At 46.6% G+C, this 16,923-nt stretch overlaps 7 non-coding genes and 1 pseudogene across 7 annotated transcripts; all 8 read right to left on the bottom strand.

The window, feature by feature from the left end:
- Nucleotides 1-317: 317 nt before the first annotated feature.
- Nucleotides 318-501, bottom strand: LOC130351705 (U2 spliceosomal RNA). Its single transcript, XR_008888281.1, has one exon. It is a non-coding gene; the product is annotated as a U2 spliceosomal RNA (small nuclear RNA).
- A 686-nt stretch (nucleotides 502-1,187) lies between these two features.
- On the bottom strand, nucleotides 1,188-1,347 carry LOC130351713 (U2 spliceosomal RNA; annotated as a pseudogene).
- A 2,089-nt stretch (nucleotides 1,348-3,436) lies between these two features.
- On the bottom strand, nucleotides 3,437-3,627 carry LOC130351669 (U2 spliceosomal RNA). Its single transcript, XR_008888250.1, has one exon. It is a non-coding gene; the product is annotated as a U2 spliceosomal RNA (small nuclear RNA).
- Nucleotides 3,628-5,720: 2,093 nt separating this feature from the next.
- On the bottom strand, nucleotides 5,721-5,911 carry LOC130351668 (U2 spliceosomal RNA). The gene has a single exon (XR_008888249.1). It is a non-coding gene; the product is annotated as a U2 spliceosomal RNA (small nuclear RNA).
- Nucleotides 5,912-8,016: 2,105 nt separating this feature from the next.
- LOC130351667 (U2 spliceosomal RNA) lies at nucleotides 8,017-8,207 on the bottom strand. Its single transcript, XR_008888248.1, has one exon. It is a non-coding gene; the product is annotated as a U2 spliceosomal RNA (small nuclear RNA).
- Nucleotides 8,208-10,302: 2,095 nt separating this feature from the next.
- Nucleotides 10,303-10,493, bottom strand: LOC130351666 (U2 spliceosomal RNA). Its single transcript, XR_008888247.1, has one exon. It is a non-coding gene; the product is annotated as a U2 spliceosomal RNA (small nuclear RNA).
- Nucleotides 10,494-12,585: 2,092 nt separating this feature from the next.
- Nucleotides 12,586-12,776, bottom strand: LOC130351664 (U2 spliceosomal RNA). Its single transcript, XR_008888246.1, has one exon. It is a non-coding gene; the product is annotated as a U2 spliceosomal RNA (small nuclear RNA).
- Nucleotides 12,777-14,872: 2,096 nt separating this feature from the next.
- Nucleotides 14,873-15,063, bottom strand: LOC130351663 (U2 spliceosomal RNA). Its single transcript, XR_008888245.1, has one exon. It is a non-coding gene; the product is annotated as a U2 spliceosomal RNA (small nuclear RNA).
- Nucleotides 15,064-16,923: the final 1,860 nt, after the last annotated feature.

The raw sequence follows: 16,923 nt of genomic DNA, 5'->3' as shown, positions 1-16,923 counted from the left end.
TTTGTCAATTAGGAACATTCAGCACCCACCCGCTATCAAGGCAGCTGCCTATCATGTCATGCCCTACCTGCACAGGTGTGCTGGCTACTCAAATGATCCAATTAAGGAGGCCATTTAGTCAGCAGCAGCAGAAGTCCTGTGCCTGGACGCTCCAACAGGGGCCAGACACAAGCAGAAGCAGAAGCAGCAGAAGCAGCAGCAGCACCACCTTTTGTTTTTTGGCTGCAGCAGCAGCAAGGCCCACAGGGCTGGCTAGCTGGCTAGCCAGCAAGCAGGTAGCAATGAAAGTAGGAATCTTTCTTTTTAACCCTGTAAGGGGGTGGTGCACTGTACCCGAAGATACTGCCATATCGGGTCAATGCATAGGGCGACGGAAGCAAGCTTCGAAATCGGCCCCCGTTCTCAAAAATCCATTTAATATATGGTCCCCAGATAGGGGACGTATCAGATATTAAACTGATAAGAACAGATTTTTTTTTTTATCTAAAGCCGAGGAACGTGCTTTCGATTCACCCAAAGTGCAAGAAAAAGTGCAAACGTGTTACACTAAAAAAACGTGCACAAAGGATGCGGTCTATCGCAAGCCCTACTCCGATAGGAGAGAGGCCCCCCAACAAACCTTACCCTTCGCCTCCGGACCAAAAGGTACCTGCGAGGTTCCAGGTTCGATGTCCCTTTTCGCCGAAGCTACTAGGGGACCACAAATGCTCCCGGCATCCCCCTTGGCGTTAGCCAAGGTATCTGCCCGCAGAGCCGATTACGGTAGGTACCCTGCCAAAGCAGGAGTACCCGGGGTGTTTGCAGGGAGGTGCGGAACCTAATGGCCACACACACCTCCCCTAGACCGCCAGGAGGGACACCCAGAAGGGCTACCGCATCCTGACAAATCCCGTGAACACACAACACGCAAAAAGTGACACAGTGAGACAAAAAAGAAATAAATAAGTGAATGTGTGCAGATATACTGCCCGGACATCCGGCCGGATCTATAAAAATTTCTCTGATCCTAGCCAGAAGGCCGGGAATCAAGAGGTGAGTGCCACAAGGTGAAGAGATTATGGTGCCCGTGCTTCAACTCAGTGAGTCTATTCTCCCAGTGAGTTTCGGCACCTCGGGGTCACCACTCCCCGAAGCACAAAAGTACCTCGGCTCTAGACCCTCTCAGCCTCATGGCGAGACCCGGAGGGAACAGGTCACATCGGGGCAGCCGTCGAGCTGATTCCTCAGAACCAGCCCCGGAAAGCCCTGGTACACCTGCATCCTCCATGCAGCACCCATCCCCACCAGCATGAAAACTGATAAGAACAGATACTACACTTGATCTTAGCCAAAAGGCCGAGAAGCGATAACCGTGAAAGGGGCGGGCCCAACAAGGTCCCCTTCATGGGCACTATCACTGCTTGCTGTCAGGGAGGCTGCCAGACAATTTTCCATGCACACTCTGGGCTGGGGGGCAGTCAACCACCAGTACACACAGCAGAACCTAAACCCATACCATTATTGCTAAGCAGCAAGACAGGGGCCCATTGCACTCCCACGGGGCCTTTTTAAATGCAATCCATAACCCGGATTTGCCAGGAACCCTTCTTACTCCTCCTACTTGCATGTGACACTGGGCTTAGGATCTGCATAGGAAACACACACACAAGCACACACCTACCTTTGTTGCCTGCAGATGCCTCCTTGGCTGTCCCCAAACGGTATCAAACCAACACCCACGGGAAGCTGTAAGCATAGAGGACATGCCTGCACCCCATTGGACTTACCTGTGTGGGTTAAATCCGGGTTATTTGACAACCTATGGCGGTGATGGTTCTGCTCAGGCAGAGCAGTGCTGATGCTCCTCATAAAGCTGTCGCTGCTGTGAAGGTTCTAGGTGACATCACAAATCCCTATGGTTACATACACAACAAAGCTGGGTTGTTGTTGTTTACACTCTGCAAGGCCTGTGGAAGTGAGTGACATCATAGCACTGTAGTTCTGAGGGTTCAAGATGGATGCAACAATCTCCTGTTGCTTCTATGAAGGCCGTAATAGACGACATCACCAAACAGCTCCATAGTCACATACACAGCAAAGGAGAGATGTTGTTTACACCTAGTGATGTCAGTGGTATTGAGTGACATCACAGCACAGTGCTAAGGCTCCTGGGCCTGGACACAGCAGCGGCTGCAATATCTCAACGGAGAATACGTTTATATCTATGTGTGTGTGTGCGCATATATATATATATATATATATATATATATATATATATATATATATTTCTCCGCCGAAATCACTTTTAAACCCATTTCCACCTTTTTTTCCCTTCTCTTCCTCTTACTTTTTTTTCACGTTTTTTTACGTTTTTCTCCTTTTCGCCTCTTTTCTGGGCGTATTATTCTTCTTTTTCTTCTTTTTTTTCGTCTAATGCATACCCCATCAGTGCAGCAATGCTTATTCAATACCGCCAGCAGATGGAGACACTGGGGGATAATTTTCTAAGGATTTAAACTGATTTTTCCTGTCTGAATTTGTCGCACAGAAAGTTGCAGGCCAAATATGTGTGACATTTCTGCGACTTTAGCTTCTAGAGCATTTTTACAACATTATACATAGGTGCTGAATACATAAAAAGCGACTGTTCAGCGACAGACAAGTCGCATCGGCTGAAAGTAGGCCAGAATGTCAGTCCATGTTGGAGCAGGTTTAGATACAGTCTAAAGCATAGATCTCAAAGTCTGTGCACAGAATTTAGCAAGGGCCTCGCACCTTCTGATGCATCAGGTAGGTGCACAATAGCATAGCCTAACCCTCTGTACTTTGGTCTATATTGATGCGGGACATAGACAGCCAGCTGATGACCAATCCATTAGTGCAATGGATGGCTGGAAGCATTTGTCTTTGCCTTTGCAATACCACAGAAGCAATGCATGGTCAATGTACAGCAATGACACACCTGTGTGAACAGCCAGGAGACCCCCCCCCCCCATGTTATGTTACATAGTTACATAGTTAGTACGGTCGAAAAAAGACATATGTCCATCACGTTCAACCAGGGAATTAAGGGGTAGGGGTGTGGCGCGATATTGGGGAAGGGATGAGATTTTATATTTCTTCATAAGCATTAATCTTATTTTGTCAATTAGGAACATTCAGCACCCACCCGCTATCAAGGCAGCTGCCTATCATGTCATGCCCTACCTGCACAGGTGTGCTGGCTACTCAAATGATCCAATTAAGGAGGCCATTTAGTCAGCAGCAGCAGAAGTCCTGTGCCTGGACGCTCCAACAGGGGCCAGACACAAGCAGAAGCAGAAGCAGCAGAAGCAGCAGCAGCACCACCTTTTGTTTTTTGGCTGCAGCAGCAGCAAGGCCCACAGGGCTGGCTAGCTGGCTAGCCAGCAAGCAGGTAGCAATGAAAGTAGGAATCTTTCTTTTTAACCCTGTAAGGGGGTGGTGCACTGTACCCGAAGATACTGCCATATCGGGTCAATGCATAGGGCGACGGAAGCAAGCTTCGAAATCGGCCCCCGTTCTCAAAAATCCATTTAATATATGGTCCCCAGATAGGGGACGTATCAGATATTAAACTGATAAGAACAGATACTACACTTGATCTTAGCCAAAAGGCCGAGAAGCGATAACCGTGAAAGGGGCGGGCCCAACAAGGTCCCCTTCATGGGCACTATCACTGCTTGCTGTCAGGGAGGCTGCCAGACAATTTTCCATGCACACTCTGGGCTGGGGGGCAGTCAACCACCAGTACACACAGCAGAACCTAAACCCATACCATTATTGCTAAGCAGCAAGACAGGGGCCCATTGCACTCCCACGGGGCCTTTTTAAATGCAATCCATAACCCGGATTTGCCAGGAACCCTTCTTACTCCTCCTACTTGCATGTGACACTGGGCTTAGGATCTGCATAGGAAACACACACACAAGCACACACCTACCTTTGTTGCCTGCAGATGCCTCCTTGGCTGTCCCCAAACGGTATCAAACCAACACCCACGGGAAGCTGTAAGCATAGAGGACATGCCTGCACCCCATTGGACTTACCTGTGTGGGTTAAATCCGGGTTATTTGACAACCTATGGCGGTGATGGTTCTGCTCAGGCAGAGCAGTGCTGATGCTCCTCATAAAGCTGTCGCTGCTGTGAAGGTTCTAGGTGACATCACAAATCCCTTTGGTTACATACACAACAAAGCTGGGTTGTTGTTGTTTACACTCTGCAAGGCCTGTGGAAGTGAGTGACATCATAGCACTGTAGTTCTGAGGGTTCAAGATGGATGCAAAAATCTCCTGTTGCTTCTATGAAGGCCGTAATAGACGACATCACCAAACAGCTCCATAGTCACATACACAGCAAAGGAGAGATGTTGTTTACACCTAGTGATGTCAGTGGTATTGAGTGACATCACAGCACAGTGCTAAGGCTCCTGGGCCTGGACACAGCAGCGGCTGCAATATCTCAACAGAGAATACGTTTATATCTATGTGTGTGTGTGCGCATATATATATATATATATATATATATATATATATATATATATATTTCTCCGCCGAAATCACTTTTAAACCCATTTCCACCTTTTTTTCCCTTCTCTTCCTCTTACTTTTTTTTCACGTTTTTTTACGTTTTTCTCCTTTTCGCCTCTTTTCTGGGCGTATTATTCTTCTTTTTCTTCTTTTTTTTCGTCTAATGCATACCCCATCAGTGCAGCAATGCTTATTCAATACCGCCAGCAGATGGAGACACTGGGGGATAATTTTCTAAGGATTTATACTGATTTTTCCTGTCTGAATTTGTCGCACAGAAAGTTGCAGGCCAAATATGTGTGACATTTCTGCGACTTTAGCTTCTAGAGCATTTTTACAACATTATACATAGGTGCTGAATACATAAAAAGCGACTGTTCAGCGACAGACAAGTCGCATCGGCTGAAAGTAGGCCAGAATGTCAGTCCATGTTGGAGCAGGTTTAGATACAGTCTAAAGCATAGATCTCAAAGTCTGTGCACAGAATTTAGCAAGGGCCTCGCACCTTCTGATGCATCAGGTAGGTGCACAATAGCATAGCCTAACCCTCTGTACTTTGGTCTATATTGATGCGGGACATAGACAGCCAGCTGATGACCAATCCATTAGTGCAATGGATGGCTGGAAGCATTTGTCTTTGCCTTTGCAATACCACAGAAGCAATGCATGGTCAATGTACAGCAATGACACACCTGTGTGAACAGCCAGGAGACCCCCCCCCCCCCCCCCCATGTTATGTTACATAGTTACATAGTTAGTACGGTCGAAAAAAGACATATGTCCATCACGTTCAACCAGGGAATTAAGGGGTAGGGGTGTGGCGCGATATTGGGGAAGGGATGAGATTTTATATTTCTTCATAAGCATTAATCTTATTTTGTCAATTAGGAACATTCAGCACCCACCCGCTATCAAGGCAGCTGCCTATCATGTCATGCCCTACCTGCACAGGTGTGCTGGCTACTCAAATGATCCAATTAAGGAGGCCATTTAGTCAGCAGCAGCAGAAGTCCTGTGCCTGGACGCTCCAACAGGGGCCAGACACAAGCAGAAGCAGAAGCAGCAGAAGCAGCAGCAGCACCACCTTTTGTTTTTTGGCTGCAGCAGCAGCAAGGCCCACAGGGCTGGCTAGCTGGCTAGCCAGCAAGCAGGTAGCAATGAAAGTAGGAATCTTTCTTTTTAACCCTGTAAGGGGGTGGTGCACTGTACCCGAAGATACTGCCATATCGGGTCAATGCATAGGGCGACGGAAGCAAGCTTCGAAATCGGCCCCCGTTCTCAAAAATCCATTTAATATATGGTCCCCAGATAGGGGACGTATCAGATATTAAACTGATAAGAACAGATACTACACTTGATCTTAGCCAAAAGGCCGAGAAGCGATAACCGTGAAAGGGGCGGGCCCAACAAGGTCCCCTTCATGGGCACTATCACTGCTTGCTGTCAGGGAGGCTGCCAGACAATTTTCCATGCACACTCTGGGCTGGGGGGCAGTCAACCACCAGTACACACAGCAGAACCTAAACCCATACCATTATTGCTAAGCAGCAAGACAGGGGCCCATTGCACTCCCACGGGGCCTTTTTAAATGCAATCCATAACCCGGATTTGCCAGGAACCCTTCTTACTCCTCCTACTTGCATGTGACACTGGGCTTAGGATCTGCATAGGAAACACACACACAAGCACACACCTACCTTTGTTGCCTGCAGATGCCTCCTTGGCTGTCCCCAAACGGTATCAAACCAACACCCACGGGAAGCTGTAAGCATAGAGGACATGCCTGCACCCCATTGGACTTACCTGTGTGGGTTAAATCCGGGTTATTTGACAACCTATGGCGGTGATGGTTCTGCTCAGGCAGAGCAGTGCTGATGCTCCTCATAAAGCTGTCGCTGCTGTGAAGGTTCTAGGTGACATCACAAATCCCTATGGTTACATACACAACAAAGCTGGGTTGTTGTTGTTTACACTCTGCAAGGCCTGTGGAAGTGAGTGACATCATAGCACTGTAGTTCTGAGGGTTCAAGATGGATGCAACAATCTCCTGTTGCTTCTATGAAGGCCGTAATAGACGACATCACCAAACAGCTCCATAGTCACATACACAGCAAAGGAGAGATGTTGTTTACACCTAGTGATGTCAGTGGTATTGAGTGACATCACAGCACAGTGCTAAGGCTCCTGGGCCTGGACACAGCAGCGGCTGCAATATCTCAACGGAGAATACGTTTATATCTATGTGTGTGTGTGCGCATATATATATATATATATATATATATATATATATATATATATATATATATATATTTCTCCGCCGAAATCACTTTTAAACCCATTTCCACCTTTTTTTCCCTTCTCTTCCTCTTACTTTTTTTTCACGTTTTTTTACGTTTTTCTCCTTTTCGCCTCTTTTCTGGGCGTATTATTCTTCTTTTTCTTCTTTTTTTTCATCTAATGCATACCCCATCAGTGCAGCAATGCTTATTCAATACCGCCAGCAGATGGAGACACTGGGGGATAATTTTCTAAGGATTTATACTGATTTTTCCTGTCTGAATTTGTCGCACAGAAAGTTGCAGGCCAAATATGTGTGACATTTCTGCGACTTTAGCTTCTAGAGCATTTTTACAACATTATACATAGGTGCTGAATACATAAAAAGCGACTGTTCAGCGACAGACAAGTCGCATCGGCTGAAAGTAGGCCAGAATGTCAGTCCATGTTGGAGCAGGTTTAGATACAGTCTAAAGCATAGATCTCAAAGTCTGTGCACAGAATTTAGCAAGGGCCTCGCACCTTCTGATGCATCAGGTAGGTGCACAATAGCATAGCCTAACCCTCTGTACTTTGGTCTATATTGATGCGGGACATAGACAGCCAGCTGATGACCAATCCATTAGTGCAATGGATGGCTGGAAGCATTTGTCTTTGCCTTTGCAATACCACAGAAGCAATGCATGGTCAATGTACAGCAATGACACACCTGTGTGAACAGCCAGGAGACCCCCCCCCCCCCCCCCCCCATGTTATGTTACATAGTTACATAGTTAGTACGGTCGAAAAAAGACATATGTCCATCACGTTCAACCAGGGAATTAAGGGGTAGGGGTGTGGCGCGATATTGGGGAAGGGATGAGATTTTATATTTCTTCATAAGCATTAATCTTATTTTGTCAATTAGGAACATTCAGCACCCACCCGCTATCAAGGCAGCTGCCTATCATGTCATGCCCTACCTGCACAGGTGTGCTGGCTACTCAAATGATCCAATTAAGGAGGCCATTTAGTCAGCAGCAGCAGAAGTCCTGTGCCTGGACGCTCCAACAGGGGCCAGACACAAGCAGAAGCAGAAGCAGCAGAAGCAGCAGCAGCACCACCTTTTGTTTTTTGGCTGCAGCAGCAGCAAGGCCCACAGGGCTGGCTAGCTGGCTAGCCAGCAAGCAGGTAGCAATGAAAGTAGGAATCTTTCTTTTTAACCCTGTAAGGGGGTGGTGCACTGTACCCGAAGATACTGCCATATCGGGTCAATGCATAGGGCGACGGAAGCAAGCTTCGAAATCGGCCCCCGTTCTCAAAAATCCATTTAATATATGGTCCCCAGATAGGGGACGTATCAGATATTAAACTGATAAGAACAGATACTACACTTGATCTTAGCCAAAAGGCCGAGAAGCGATAACCGTGAAAGGGGCGGGCCCAACAAGGTCCCCTTCATGGGCACTATCACTGCTTGCTGTCAGGGAGGCTGCCAGACAATTTTCCATGCACACTCTGGGCTGGGGGGCAGTCAACCACCAGTACACACAGCAGAACCTAAACCCATACCATTATTGCTAAGCAGCAAGACAGGGGCCCATTGCACTCCCACGGGGCCTTTTTAAATGCAATCCATAACCCGGATTTGCCAGGAACCCTTCTTACTCCTCCTACTTGCATGTGACACTGGGCTTAGGATCTGCATAGGAAACACACACACAAGCACACACCTACCTTTGTTGCCTGCAGATGCCTCCTTGGCTGTCCCCAAACGGTATCAAACCAACACCCACGGGAAGCTGTAAGCATAGAGGACATGCCTGCACCCCATTGGACTTACCTGTGTGGGTTAAATCCGGGTTATTTGACAACCTATGGCGGTGATGGTTCTGCTCAGGCAGAGCAGTGCTGATGCTCCTCATAAAGCTGTCGCTGCTGTGAAGGTTCTAGGTGACATCACAAATCCCTATGGTTACATACACAACAAAGCTGGGTTGTTGTTGTTTACACTCTGCAAGGCCTGTGGAAGTGAGTGACATCATAGCACTGTAGTTCTGAGGGTTCAAGATGGATGCAACAATCTCCTGTTGCTTCTATGAAGGCCGTAATAGACGACATCACCAAACAGCTCCATAGTCACATACACAGCAAAGGAGAGATGTTGTTTACACCTAGTGATGTCAGTGGTATTGAGTGACATCACAGCACAGTGCTAAGGCTCCTGGGCCTGGACACAGCAGCGGCTGCAATATCTCAACGGAGAATACGTTTATATCTATGTGTGTGTGTGCGCGTATATATATATATATATATATATATATATATATATATATATATATATTTCTCCGCCGAAATCACTTTTAAACCCATTTCCACCTTTTTTTCCCTTCTCTTCCTCTTACTTTTTTTTCAAGTTTTTTTACGTTTTTCTCCTTTTCGCCTCTTTTCTGGGCGTATTATTCTTCTTTTTCTTCTTTTTTTTCGTCTAATGCATACCCCATCAGTGCAGCAATGCTTATTCAATACCGCCAGCAGATGGAGACACTGGGGGATAATTTTCTAAGGATTTATACTGATTTTTCCTGTCTGAATTTGTCGCACAGAAAGTTGCAGGCCAAATATGTGTGACATTTCTGCGACTTTAGCTTCTAGAGCATTTTTACAACATTATACATAGGTGCTGAATACATAAAAAGCGACTGTTCAGCGACAGACAAGTCGCATCGGCTGAAAGTAGGCCAGAATGTCAGTCCATGTTGGAGCAGGTTTAGATACAGTCTAAAGCATAGATCTCAAAGTCTGTGCACAGAATTTAGCAAGGGCCTCGCACCTTCTGATGCATCAGGTAGGTGCACAATAGCATAGCCTAACCCTCTGTACTTTGGTCTATATTGATGCGGGACATAGACAGCCAGCTGATGACCAATCCATTAGTGCAATGGATGGCTGGAAGCATTTGTCTTTGCCTTTGCAATACCACAGAAGCAATGCATGGTCAATGTACAGCAATGACACACCTGTGTGAACAGCCAGGAGACCCCCCCCCCCCCCCCATGTTATGTTACATAGTTACATAGTTAGTACGGTCGAAAAAAGACATATGTCCATCACGTTCAACCAGGGAATTAAGGGGTAGGGGTGTGGCGCGATATTGGGGAAGGGATGAGATTTTATATTTCTTCATAAGCATTAATCTTATTTTGTCAATTAGGAACATTCAGCACCCACCCGCTATCAAGGCAGCTGCCTATCATGTCATGCCCTACCTGCACAGGTGTGCTGGCTACTCAAATGATCCAATTAAGGAGGCCATTTAGTCAGCAGCAGCAGAAGTCCTGTGCCTGGACGCTCCAACAGGGGCCAGACACAAGCAGAAGCAGAAGCAGCAGAAGCAGCAGCAGCACCACCTTTTGTTTTTTGGCTGCAGCAGCAGCAAGGCCCACAGGGCTGGCTAGCTGGCTAGCCAGCAAGCAGGTAGCAATGAAAGTAGGAATCTTTCTTTTTAACCCTGTAAGGGGGTGGTGCACTGTACCCGAAGATACTGCCATATCGGGTCAATGCATAGGGCGACGGAAGCAAGCTTCGAAATCGGCCCCCGTTCTCAAAAATCCATTTAATATATGGTCCCCAGATAGGGGACGTATCAGATATTAAACTGATAAGAACAGATACTACACTTGATCTTAGCCAAAAGGCCGAGAAGCGATAACCGTGAAAGGGGCGGGCCCAACAAGGTCCCCTTCATGGGCACTATCACTGCTTGCTGTCAGGGAGGCTGCCAGACAATTTTCCATGCACACTCTGGGCTGGGGGGCAGTCAACCACCAGTACACACAGCAGAACCTAAACCCATACCATTATTGCTAAGCAGCAAGACAGGGGCCCATTGCACTCCCACGGGGCCTTTTTAAATGCAATCCATAACCCGGATTTGCCAGGAACCCTTCTTACTCCTCCTACTTGCATGTGACACTGGGCTTAGGATCTGCATAGGAAACACACACACAAGCACACACCTACCTTTGTTGCCTGCAGATGCCTCCTTGGCTGTCCCCAAACGGTATCAAACCAACACCCACGGGAAGCTGTAAGCATAGAGGACATGCCTGCACCCCATTGGACTTACCTGTGTGGGTTAAATCCGGGTTATTTGACAACCTATGGCGGTGATGGTTCTGCTCAGGCAGAGCAGTGCTGATGCTCCTCATAAAGCTGTCGCTGCTGTGAAGGTTCTAGGTGACATCACAAATCCCTTTGGTTACATACACAACAAAGCTGGGTTGTTGTTGTTTACACTCTGCAAGGCCTGTGGAAGTGAGTGACATCATAGCACTGTAGTTCTGAGGGTTCAAGATGGATGCAACAATCTCCTGTTGCTTCTATGAAGGCCGTAATAGACGACATCACCAAACAGCTCCATAGTCACATACACAGCAAAGGAGAGATGTTGTTTACACCTAGTGATGTCAGTGGTATTGAGTGACATCACAGCACAGTGCTAAGGCTCCTGGGCCTGGACACAGCAGCGGCTGCAATATCTCAACGGAGAATACGTTTATATCTATGTGTGTGTGTGCGCATATATATATATATATATATATATATATATATATATATATTTCTCCGCCGAAATCACTTTTAAACCCATTTCCACCTTTTTTTCCCTTCTCTTCCTCTTACTTTTTTTTCACGTTTTTTTACGTTTTTCTCCTTTTCGCCTCTTTTCTGGGCGTATTATTCTTCTTTTTCTTCTTTTTTTTCGTCTAATGCATACCCCATCAGTGCAGCAATGCTTATTCAATACCGCCAGCAGATGGAGACACTGGGGGATAATTTTCTAAGGATTTATACTGATTTTTCCTGTCTGAATTTGTCGCACAGAAAGTTGCAGGCCAAATATGTGTGACATTTCTGCGACTTTAGCTTCTAGAGCATTTTTACAACATTATACATAGGTGCTGAATACATAAAAAGCGACTGTTCAGCGACAGACAAGTCGCATCGGCTGAAAGTAGGCCAGAATGTCAGTCCATGTTGGAGCAGGTTTAGATACAGTCTAAAGCATAGATCTCAAAGTCTGTGCACAGAATTTAGCAAGGGCCTCGCACCTTCTGATGCATCAGGTAGGTGCACAATAGCATAGCCTAACCCTCTGTACTTTGGTCTATATTGATGCGGGACATAGACAGCCAGCTGATGACCAATCCATTAGTGCAATGGATGGCTGGAAGCATTTGTCTTTGCCTTTGCAATACCACAGAAGCAATGCATGGTCAATGTACAGCAATGACACACCTGTGTGAACAGCCAGGAGACCCCAACCCCCCCCCCCCCCCATGTTATGTTACATAGTTACATAGTTAGTACGGTCGAAAAAAGACATATGTCCATCACGTTCAACCAGGGAATTAAGGGGTAGGGGTGTGGCGCGATATTGGGGAAGGGATGAGATTTTATATTTCTTCATAAGCATTAATCTTATTTTGTCAATTAGGAACATTCAGCACCCACCCGCTATCAAGGCAGCTGCCTATCATGTCATGCCCTACCTGCACAGGTGTGCTGGCTACTCAAATGATCCAATTAAGGAGGCCATTTAGTCAGCAGCAGCAGAAGTCCTGTGCCTGGACGCTCCAACAGGGGCCAGACACAAGCAGAAGCAGAAGCAGCAGAAGCAGCAGCAGCACCACCTTTTGTTTTTTGGCTGCAGTAGCAGCAAGGCCCACAGGGCTGGCTAGCTGGCTAGCCAGCAAGCAGGTAGCAATGAAAGTAGGAATCTTTCTTTTTAACCCTGTAAGGGGGTGGTGCACTGTACCCGAAGATACTGCCATATCGGGTCAATGCATAGGGCGACGGAAGCAAGCTTCGAAATCGGCCCCCGTTCTCAAAAATCCATTTAATATATGGTCCCCAGATAGGGGACGTATCAGATATTAAACTGATAAGAACAGATACTACACTTGATCTTAGCCAAAAGGCCGAGAAGCGATAACCGTGAAAGGGGCGGGCCCAACAAGGTCCCCTTCATGGGCACTATCACTGCTTGCTGTCAGGGAGGCTGCCAGACAATTTTCCATGCACACTCTGGGCTGGGGGGCAGTCAACCACCAGTACACACAGCAGAACCTAAACCCATACCATTATTGCTAAGCAGCAAGACAGGGGCCCATTGCACTCCCACGGGGCCTTTTTAAATGCAATCCATAACCCGGATTTGCCAGGAACCCTTCTTACTCCTCCTACTTGCATGTGACACTGGGCTTAGGATCTGCATAGGAAACACACACACAAGCACACACCTACCTTTGTTGCCTGCAGATGCCTCCTTGGCTGTCCCCAAACGGTATCAAACCAACACCCACGGGAAGCTGTAAGCATAGAGGACATGCCTGCACCCCATTGGACTTACCTGTGTGGGTTAAATCCGGGTTATTTGACAACCTATGGCGGTGATGGTTCTGCTCAGGCAGAGCAGTGCTGATGCTCCTCATAAAGCTGTCGCTGCTGTGAAGGTTCTAGGTGACATCACAAATCCCTTTGGTTACATACACAACAAAGCTGGGTTGTTGTTGTTTACACTCTGCAAGGCCTGTGGAAGTGAGTGACATCATAGCACTGTAGTTCTGAGGGTTCAAGATGGATGCAACAATCTCCTGTTGCTTCTATGAAGGCCGTAATAGACGACATCACCAAACAGCTCCATAGTCACATACACAGCAAAGGAGAGATGTTGTTTACACCTAGTGATGTCAGTGGTATTGAGTGACATCACAGCACAGTGCTAAGGCTCCTGGGCCTGGACACAGCAGCGGCTGCAATATCTCAACGGAGAATACGTTTATATCTATGTGTGTGTGTGCGCATATATATATATATATATATATATATATATATATATATATATATTTCTCCGCCGAAATCACTTTTAAACCCATTTCCACCTTTTTTTCCCTTCTCTTCCTCTTACTTTTTTTTCACGTTTTTTTACGTTTTTCTCCTTTTCGCCTCTTTTCTGGGCGTATTATTCTTCTTTTTCTTCTTTTTTTTCGTCTAATGCATACCCCATCAGTGCAGCAATGCTTATTCAATACCGCCAGCAGATGGAGACACTGGGGGATAATTTTCTAAGGATTTATACTGATTTTTCCTGTCTGAATTTGTCGCACAGAAAGTTGCAGGCCAAATATGTGTGACATTTCTGCGACTTTAGCTTCTAGAGCATTTTTACAACATTATACATAGGTGCTGAATACATAAAAAGCGACTGTTCAGCGACAGACAAGTCGCATCGGCTGAAAGTAGGCCAGAATGTCAGTCCATGTTGGAGCAGGTTTAGATACAGTCTAAAGCATAGATCTCAAAGTCTGTGCACAGAATTTAGCAAGGGCCTCGCACCTTCTGATGCATCAGGTAGGTGCACAATAGCATAGCCTAACCCTCTGTACTTTGGTCTATATTGATGCGGGACATAGACAGCCAGCTGATGACCAATCCATTAGTGCAATGGATGGCTGGAAGCATTTGTCTTTGCCTTTGCAATACCACAGAAGCAATGCATGGTCAATGTACAGCAATGACACACCTGTGTGAACAGCCAGGAGACCCCAACCCCCCCCCCCCCCCATGTTATGTTACATAGTTACATAGTTAGTACGGTCGAAAAAAGACATATGTCCATCACGTTCAACCAGGGAATTAAGGGGTAGGGGTGTGGCGCGATATTGGGGAAGGGATGAGATTTTATATTTCTTCATAAGCATTAATCTTATTTTGTCAATTAGGAACATTCAGCACCCACCCGCTATCAAGGCAGCTGCCTATCATGTCATGCCCTACCTGCACAGGTGTGCTGGCTACTCAAATGATCCAATTAAGGAGGCCATTTAGTCAGCAGCAGCAGAAGTCCTGTGCCTGGACGCTCCAACAGGGGCCAGACACAAGCAGAAGCAGAAGCAGCAGAAGCAGCAGCAGCACCACCTTTTGTTTTTTGGCTGCAGCAGCAGCAAGGCCCACAGGGCTGGCTAGCTGGCTAGCCAGCAAGCAGGTAGCAATGAAAGTAGGAATCTTTCTTTTTAACCCTGTAAGGGGGTGGTGCACTGTACCCGAAGATACTGCCATATCGGGTCAATGCATAGGGCGACGGAAGCAAGCTTCGAAATCGGCCCCCGTTCTCAAAAATCCATTTAATATATGGTCCCCAGATAGGGGACGTATCAGATATTAAACTGATAAGAACAGATACTACACTTGATCTTAGCCAAAAGGCCGAGAAGCGATAACCGTGAAAGGGGCGGGCCCAACAAGGTCCCCTTCATGGGCACTATCACTGCTTGCTGTCAGGGAGGCTGCCAGACAATTTTCCATGCACACTCTGGGCTGGGGGGCAGTCAACCACCAGTACACACAGCAGAACCTAAACCCATACCATTATTGCTAAGCAGCAAGACAGGGGCCCATTGCACTCCCACGGGGCCTTTTTAAATGCAATCCATAACCCGGATTTGCCAGGAACCCTTCTTACTCCTCCTACTTGCATGTGACACTGGGCTTAGGATCTGCATAGGAAACACACACACAAGCACACACCTACCTTTGTTGCCTGCAGATGCCTCCTTGGCTGTCCCCAAACGGTATCAAACCAACACCCACGGGAAGCTGTAAGCATAGAGGACATGCCTGCACCCCATTGGACTTACCTGTGTGGGTTAAATCCGGGTTATTTGACAACCTATGGCGGTGATGGTTCTGCTCAGGCAGAGCAGTGCTGATGCTCCTCATAAAGCTGTCGCTGCTGTGAAGGTTCTAGGTGACATCACAAATCCCTTTGGTTACATACACAACAAAGCTGGGTTGTTGTTGTTTACACTCTGCAAGGCCTGTGGAAGTGAGTGACATCATAGCACTGTAGTTCTGAGGGTTCAAGATGGATGCAACAATCTCCTGTTGCTTCTATGAAGGCCGTAATAGACGACATCACCAAACAGCTCCATAGTCACATACACAGCAAAGGAGAGATGTTGTTTACACCTAGTGATGTCAGTGGTATTGAGTGACATCACAGCACAGTGCTAAGGCTCCTGGGCCTGGACACAGCAGCGGCTGCAATATCTCAACGGAGAATACGTTTATATCTATGTGTGTGTGTGCGCATATATATATATATATATATATATATATATATATATATATATATATTTCTCCGCCGAAATCACTTTTAAACCCATTTCCACCTTTTTTTCCCTTCTCTTCCTCTTACTTTTTTTTCACGTTTTTTTACGTTTTTCTCCTTTTCGCCTCTTTTCTGGGCGTATTATTCTTCTTTTTCTTCTTTTTTTTCGTCTAATGCATACCCCATCAGTGCAGCAATGCTTATTCAATACCGCCAGCAGATGGAGACACTGGGGGATAATTTTCTAAGGATTTATACTGATTTTTCCTGTCTGAATTTGTCGCACAGAAAGTTGCAGGCCAAATATGTGTGACATTTCTGCGACTTTAGCTTCTAGAGCATTTTTACAACATTATACATAGGTGCTGAATACATAAAAAGCGACTGTTCAGCGACAGACAAGTCGCATCGGCTGAAAGTAGGCCAGAATGTCAGTCCATGTTGGAGCAGGTTTAGATACAGTCTAAAGCATAGATCTCAAAGTCTGTGCACAGAATTTAGCAAGGGCCTCGCACCTTCTGATGCATCAGGTAGGTGCACAATAGCATAGCCTAACCCTCTGTACTTTGGTCTATATTGATGCGGGACATAGACAGCCAGCTGATGACCAATCCATTAGTGCAATGGATGGCTGGAAGCATTTGTCTTTGCCTTTGCAATACCACAGAAGCAATGCATGGTCAATGTACAGCAATGACACACCTGTGTGAACAGCCAGGAGACCCCCCCCCCCCCCCCCATGTTATGTTACATAGTTACATAGTTAGTACGGTCGAAAAAAGACATATGTCCATCACGTTCAACCAGGGAATTAAGGGGTAGGGGTGTGGCGCGATATTGGGGAAGGGATGAGATTTTATATTTCTTCATAAGCATTAATCTTATTTTGTCAATTAGGAACATTCAGCACCCACCCGCTATCAAGGCAGCTGCCTATCATGTCATGCCCTACCTGCACAGGTGTGCTG

This window comes from Hyla sarda, unplaced genomic scaffold (genome assembly GCF_029499605.1).
Source record: "Hyla sarda isolate aHylSar1 unplaced genomic scaffold, aHylSar1.hap1 scaffold_992, whole genome shotgun sequence".
Taxonomy (NCBI): Eukaryota; Metazoa; Chordata; class Amphibia; order Anura; family Hylidae; genus Hyla; species Hyla sarda.
This window is presented reverse-complemented; position numbering and strand designations above follow the sequence as displayed.